We start from the raw sequence: 6,336 nt of genomic DNA, 5'->3' as shown, positions 1-6,336 counted from the left end.
GATGGAATTCCATATGCAATGATTAAACATGTACATTTTAATACAAAGCTATTTATTTTAAGCATTATTAATAGAATATGGCATGATCATAGTTACCCAAGTGTTTGGGAACTAGCCATTATTTTAGCCTTTTTAAAACCCGGTAAAGACAAGTTTTTAGCTGCAAACTATCGTCCTATTGCATTGACATCTTGTTTATGTAAAATAATGGAGAAGATGGTCAATGCAAGGCTGATATGGTACCTTGAAAAGAAAGGTATTTTATCACCGATTCAATGTGGATTCAGAAAAATGCACTCAACGACTGATGTGTTGATACGACTTGAGTCGTATCACTGGGTGACCAGTCTCTTCTACGAAGTGTTTCTCTTTCGTTCGCGAGAGAGTACACTCATAGAGACTCCTCTTCGGAGGATTCTTCTGCTGCTGTTGCTGTTGGCCTCCTTCGCCGTAAGGCTCACCGTCCGCCTCGTCGTAAGGGCCTCTCATATCCCTATAAGGGTGCTAAGAGGCGCCTTTTTGAATCTCCGTATGTAACCTACAACTCCTTCTTCTTGATCTTCCGCCCCTGGTGCAGATGGACAGCAGTCTGACCTCGTCTTCCGACGGGCAACGGTCTTCCCGATGGACAACGGTCTTCTGACGGACATCAGTCTCCCGACGGACAACGATCCCTTCGGGGCAAAGGGTTGCCTCCCACGGGGGTTCTTCCCTCGCGTGTCAGTGTTCCCTTGCGCGCCCTTCTGCTCTCCTACTACTGCTCAGTGTTAGCGCACAGGCGCTCTCCTGCACATCAGCGCTTTCCTGATCGCTAGCGCTCTCCTGTTCGCCAGCGCTCTCCTGTTCGTCAGTGCTCTCCTGTTTGTCAGCACTCTCATGATGATCATCTCTGCTGTTCCTGTTGGTTCCTGTTACGTGTCCTGTGCGCCCACGTTCGCCCTCGCGATCTAGAACTTCGGTTCAGGTCTGGGTCAAGGACTCTTCTTCTACGCGCAGGCTTCCACGCGTTGCCTTCTGCTTGTCAGCGATCACCAGCTCGCCAGCGACCTTAGACGCGTCAACGTTCACCTGCTCGTCAGCGATCTCCTACGCGTCAACGATCGCCATCGATCTGCCACGCGTGTCGGTTCCCCTGACCACCATCAGTAGCGATCTAGCGCTCGCCTGCTGTGAACCACGATCTCCGGTAGCTGAGTCTTGCCGTAGATCTTCCTCCTGCTCGCCAGCGCTCATCTTTACTTCTGTCCTTCTGTGCGCCAGCTTTCTTTATTTGCCAGCGCACATCTGCGCGCCCTTCTTTGCCACGCACCAATGGGCGCCAACGGTTTTCTGACCGTCTAGGATCGCCTGTTTAACAGCTTGCTTCAGTGCTCACCTTCCTGATGCACCTGCGCGCCTTCTGTTAGCGCGATGCGCGCTAACCATCACTAGTCTCACTTGAGTTGGCAATCGCCTACGCGCCCGCGCGATTCTTCACCTGCGTGCTAGCGTTTTGTTAACGCACCACCGCTCGCCAACGCGCCGTCGCTTGCCGACAAGCCATCGCTTGCCGACGCGCCATCGCTTGCCGACGCGCCATCGCTTGCCGACGCGCCATCGCTTGCCAACGCGCCTTCACTCTCCTACGGGCTATCGCTCGCCAGAACGCGCCATTGCTCGTCAACGCGCCATCGCCCGCCTACGCGTCATCGGTCTCCCGACCGCCTATGCTCACCCGCGCGCCCACGTGCCTGCGCGACCACGTGCCCGCGCGACCGCACGCCCATGTACCTGCTAGCTAGCTACCCCTCCTCCCCCTCACACACCGGTGAAGCTCACTTTCAATTTTGGCTCGGACTAGGAAAGACGTCTCTGTCTCTGTCCTCGCTTGGCAGCCATTGTTTGTTTGTTTTGTCTTTACTTAATCACTTACATTTCTTTTACTCAATATACGTATATGTAAACAGTTTTTCATGTTTGTATATATATTTGAGTATAGAAATTAGTAAGTTTCCTTTTCAGAGTTGTGTATGTAGTGTACGATATCTCCGTGGAGCCCTCGGCAGTTTAGGCCAGCACGGTGTAATTTTATGGGTTGCGGTCGAGTTTGACTTCGGTCTTTCTCTCTCTCTCTTGAGGTCGTTCACCCTTTTATTACGTTTACTACGCCCCTTGTAGCTTCCTTCCCGTGGTGGTGGGGGGGGGGGGGGGGTTGCTACGCCGTACGTTTTGTCTCAATTAGTTTATGAATCTAATTGTATTTGTTAATTTTTCAGCTTTGTAGAACGATTCCTTTCGGGGTTTTCGTTCTTTCTTTAGTGTTCATTCATCTTTAAATTACATAGTTTCATAATTATAATTGTTATAATTCTGTTTTGGTTACTTCTCTCCTTCCGTGAGTGTAAGTGGTTGTGAGGGCTCGCGCCTGTTGTGTACTTCTTGTTTCCTTTCCCTCGGGATTCCTCTTCGGAGCCTTCCCGGGGGAATGAATGTGTACTAATGATTTTTGTTTTATTTTTTACAGTTACCGATCTAGTTCGTTTCTGTAATATGGCAACGGTGTGAGCTGTCTTGTTGAGGCCTGGGGATTCGGCTGTTGCTGCCTCCCCTTTGGATTTTCGTCAGGGGCGTGTCTCCTTCTACTGGAAGTACTCCCGTGACGATTGACAGCTCTCCAGTTCATTTTAGAACTCTCAGGAGACTTGCCTCCTTGGGTGGGTAACTTTCCTTCCGAGGGAAGTCTTTCCTGTCCAGGCTTGAGTTTTTCCCCTTTTGGGGGGTTCTTCTCTTGCCTTTTTTTTCGTTCGACTATGCTCTTGGTGCTGAGCGGTCGCACCTGCAGTTTTGCTCAAGGGGCTGGGCAACTGCAGGAGCCCCTCTTCAGAGGATTACTCCTTTTAGGTCACTGGGTGACCAGTCTCTTCTACAAAGTGTTTCTCTTTCGTTCGCGAGAGAGTACACTCATAGAGACTCCTCTTCGGAGGATTCTTTTGCTGCTGTTGCTGTTGGCCTCCTTCGCCGTAAGGCTCACCGTCCGCCTCGTCGTAAGGGCCTCTCATCTCCCTATAAGGGTGTTAAGAGGCGCCTTTTTGAATCTCCGTATGTAAACTACAACTCCTTCTTGATCTTCCGCCCCAGGTGCAGATGGACAGCAGTCTGACCTCGTCTTCCGACGGGCAACGGTCTTCCCGACGGACAACGGTCTTCCGACGGACAGCAGTCTCCCGGCAGACAGACAACGGTCTTCCGACGGACATCAGTCTCCCGACGGACAACGATCCCTTCGGGGCAAAGGGTTGCCTCCCACGGGGGTTCTTCCCTCGTGTGTCAGGGTTCCCCTGCGCGCCCTTCTGCTCTCCTACTCCTGCTGTGCGCTCTCCTGCACATCAGCGCTTTCCTGATCGCTAGCGCTCTCCTGTTCGCCAGCGCTCTCCTGTTCGTCAGCGCTCTCCTGTTCGTCAGCGCTCTCCTGTTCGCCAGCGCTCTCCTGTTCGCCAGCGCTCTCCTGTTCGCCAGCACTCTCCTGTTTGTCAGCGCTCTCATGATGATCACCTTTGCTGTTCCTGTTGGTTCCTGTTACGCGCCCTGTGCGCCCACGTTCGCCCTCGCGATCTAGAACTTCGGTTCAGGTCTGGGTCAAGGACTCTTCTTCTACGCGCAGGCTTCCACGCGTTGCCTTCTGCTCGTCAGCGATCACCAGCTCGCCAGCGACCTTAGACGCGTCAACGTTCACCTGCTCGTCAGCGATCTCCTACGCGTCAACGATCGCCATCGATCTGCCACGCGTGTCAGTTCCCCTGACCACCATCAGTAGCGATCTAGCGCTCGCCTGCTTGAACCACGATCTCCGGTAGCTGAGTCTTGCCGTAGATCTTCCTCCTGCTCTTTACTTCTGTCCTTCTGTGCGCCAGCGCACATCTGCGCGCCCTTCTTTGCCACGCACCAATGGGCGCCAACGGTTTTCTGACCGTCTAGGATCGCCTGTTTAACAGCTTGCTTCAGTGCTCACCATCCTGATGCACCTGCACGCCTTCTGTTAGCGCGATGCGCGCTAACCATCACTAGTCTCACTCGAGTTGGCAATCGCCTACGCGCCCGCGCGATTCTTCACCTGCGTGCTAGCGTTTTGTTAACGCACCACCGCTCGCCAACGCGCCGTCGCTTGCCGACAAGCCATCGCTTGCCGACGCGCCTTCACTCTCATACGGGCCATCGCTCGCCTACGAGTCATCGGTCTCCCGACCGCCTGTGCTCACCCGCGCACCCACGTGCCTGCGCGACCACACGCCCACGTGCCCGCGCGACCGCACGACCATGTGCCTGCATGCCTACGCTCATGCGCGACCGCGCACATGCTCTCCAATGTTCGCCCGCGCGCGAACCAATGGTATTCCGTCGCGCGGACGGACGGGGTTCCGGCGCGCGGACGGGCGGGGTTCCGGCGCGCGGACGGGCGGGGTTCCGGCGCGCGGACGGGCGGGGTTCCGGCGCGCGGACGGGCGGGGTTCCGGCGCGCGGACGGGCGGGGTTCCGGCGCGCGGACGGGCGGGGTTCCGGCGCGCGGACGGGCGGGGTTCCGGCGCGCGGACGGGGAGGGGGTTCCGGCGCGCGGACGGGGGGGGGGGGGGGGGTTCCGGCGCGCGGACGGGGGGGGGGGGGGGGTTCCGGCGCGCGGACGGGGGTGGGGGGGGGGTTCCGCCGCGAGGGCCGACGGGGTTCCGCCGCGCGGGCCGACGGGGTTTCTTCGCACGAACGTCGCCTTAATTCTTGCAGTATACATTGGGGGGGGGGGCATAGTCCTAGAGGGAGCGGTAGAGTTCACAAACTCTAGGATTGGCACCTCCCCCTTGCAGGTTTCACGCTGGGAGGATGCCTAAGGTTACTCATCCGGATGTCAGCTTCCCGATGCCCATTCCCCATTCCTACACGATCTCTGTGATCAACCAAGGATATCGCGCCTGCCGTCTCTGTCAGCGAATTCAGTGTCTCTGAACCTCTATGCCATAGGGTCGGCAAGAGTTTGCCTGTTTGGGCTTAATGATCCATGCCTTAGGAGAAGGTCCTCCATAGGATCATCGACGGCTTCACCCCCTTCTTCTTCAGTCGATCCTTTCTTGTAAGAAAGTATCTGAGACGGGAGTTCCGTAGTTGACCTCTCAGCCCTGATCAAGTTTGACGAACAAACTTCGTCCAGCGTGGAACAGCAGAATCGATCAGACTGGTAACGAGGCGACAGGACTCCTTAGGCCCTGGATGGGAAGGATGGGTATTTTCAGTTTCCATTCCATCCATCTTCCAGGAAGCTTTTGGAATTCAGCCTAGACTGCAGGTATTCCTGCTTAAGATGCAGTGTGGCGATCCCGCCGTGGCATAGCAGGTTTTTTTCCCCAGAGAACTCTCCCTGCTTTCCTCATGGCCGCTCAGGTGCAGGCTTCCGCCTCCTTCGCCTTTTGGAGGTCTGGTCAACTCCGGTAGGTCGGGTTCGACCTTCTTCAGCGCCGGGACAAGCTTCCGGATGCTTACCATGAGTGGGGGTTCATGGTATTTTGCTAGGAGCCTTCTCTTCTTCTGCCTCAACATCTGGAGTATCTAGCCATGATATTGAGTCAACGGCCTTACCACGTTGGAAACCCCGCTTCTCGTCCGTCCAGCGAGGTTAAGCAACGTCGGTTCTGGTCGGTACTTGGATGGGTGACCTCCTGGGGATGCCAGATTCTGTTGCCACCTCCTCCGAGCCTTCCCTTCAGTTGACTGTGGCAAGGCTGAGGAGAGTCGCAGTACCTGTTCTCAGTCAAGCAGAGCTTTCAGCCCTACCTTGGAACGTTTCCTAGTTCTCTTTTCCTCATTGACCTGTCTATAGTTCCGAACGGTCGCCTCAGGATAAGTTCTATGTGGGGCGGTCCAAGTTCCGGTGGTTTCAAAGCAACGATTAACCGGACTTTCTGGCTCCTATGGGACCAGCGGAACGTTTAGACCTGCAATGGGTGTTGACTTATGGAACCTATTGATGGGAGTGGATATTCTCGTCCTTTCCCCACATTTTTTATGCTGTTCTCGGACTCGTCAAAGAAAAGGGGGGGGTGGGGGGGGGCATGTTCCAGTCCAGGCCTATGGTCAGTACCTGAAGGATACCTCTCCATTATTCAGGCAGGCTTAGGGGCCGTAGTCTGGCCCCTCTACAGATCCTACAGCTCCTGCCGAGTCGCTCCGTGCACGTCGACTTCATGGTTCTGGCGTGTTCTAACCAGCAGGGGACGCATTTTCACACCTTCGCATCTTGCAGTAGAGATTCCGAGATGATTTGAGATACTCTCAATACCACCATTGGCTCTCATTCCAGGCAGAGGAATGTTCTCT

The 6,336-nt window shown here is 55.2% G+C and overlaps 1 pseudogene; it reads left to right on the top strand.

Moving 5' to 3' along the window:
- The first annotated feature begins 5,584 nt into the window (after nt 1-5,584).
- On the top strand, nt 5,585-5,703 carry LOC137658071 (5S ribosomal RNA; annotated as a pseudogene).
- Nucleotides 5,704-6,336: the final 633 nt, after the last annotated feature.

Source organism: Palaemon carinicauda, chromosome 18 (genome assembly GCF_036898095.1).
Source record: "Palaemon carinicauda isolate YSFRI2023 chromosome 18, ASM3689809v2, whole genome shotgun sequence".
NCBI lineage: Eukaryota > Metazoa > Arthropoda > Malacostraca > Decapoda > Palaemonidae > Palaemon > Palaemon carinicauda.
The sequence above is the reverse complement of the archived record's forward strand: the minus strand, read 5'-3'. Positions and strand labels throughout refer to the sequence as shown.